The sequence below is a fragment of the Atractosteus spatula genome, unplaced genomic scaffold, assembly GCF_055471065.1.
Source record: "Atractosteus spatula isolate fAtrSpa1 unplaced genomic scaffold, fAtrSpa1.hap1 Scaffold_115, whole genome shotgun sequence".
In the NCBI taxonomy this organism is placed as follows: Eukaryota; Metazoa; Chordata; class Actinopteri; order Semionotiformes; family Lepisosteidae; genus Atractosteus; species Atractosteus spatula.
Genome location: NW_028296670.1, coordinates 98,353 through 99,545, shown reverse-complemented (window position 1 = coordinate 99,545; position 1,193 = coordinate 98,353).

The window sequence follows — 1,193 nt, the reverse complement described above, 5'->3', positions numbered from 1 at the left end:
CAATGCTGAGACGATCATTCGGAAGATGGGTGTGAAGAGAGACAGGCTTTGTCGACTAAAGAACAAGACAGGATATACAAGAACACTCATCACTGGCAACAGTTACATTCTTTTACTATAGAGACTCCTACTTTGCGTGTTTTTTAAAGACACTGAAACTCAAGGAAAGTGGTGACAAATGAAACAGGTGGAGCTTGAACCCACGATCTTCGGTTTACGAAACCGACACCTTACCACTTAGCCAACGCGCCTTCAAGCAAACAGGCTACTAATGTTGTTCAAATTATTTGTTTCTGAATCTGTTTTACATCGCCTGGAGGCAGCAACAACAACAAAAAAGGGATTCTTAACAAGGAGATACGCGGCAGCGGTGTGATTCCAACAGATGCCCCTGAAGAGACTGGAGCTTTAATCCAGCTCCTTAGAGCGCTCGGCCGCGTTACTCTCGACAGCGGCTCTTCAGTTCTTGTGGTCTGACCTAGTGGTGTTATGACGCGTGGAAGCGACTGCAACTTCATTTTCTGAGATGCTTTCTCTCACGTGGTGAAATCTCGACTTTGGCACCTCTGGATATAGTTATTCTGTGGAGCAGGCTTTCAAACCTGTGCTTATAGCGCCCTTGAAGTCATTTTATTTTTACAGGAAGACGTATTCCAAAAGACGCATTCGTACTGGATTTGACTGGGATTCTGAAATACTTCTTGCAAAGGTATTCAGACGTTCTTGAACCTATAATAAAAAACAGACCTGAAACTCCATAGCTTCCAATCTCTGATGTTACTCTCCTTAAACTCGGACGTGATGTTCTGCAGACGTGCAGTGTCCCTTTACTCTCGTGTTTTCAAAACGGCCTCCGTTGTCGGGCGCAGTAGAAGTGGAACTGGCCTGACTGCACAGGAAAGTACGGAATAATAAAATGTTTCTACGGCTCAAACATGTCCCTTTAGACCCTCGTCACGTCTCTGTGAAGAAGGGGCAGGTAGAGAGATTTTACAGATGCTCATGATGTTTCGCACGGTATGTTACCTGTTGAAGTGTCTCCCCAGTGGGCAAAAGATGTAGAATATAAGTCTATTAAATGCATACCTTAGAATTATAAATGTGGTCCATAATTTGTCTAGAATGAAATTCTAATATACGTATATCATTATACGTCAATTACACATCTATGATTATATGTCCATTATACATAA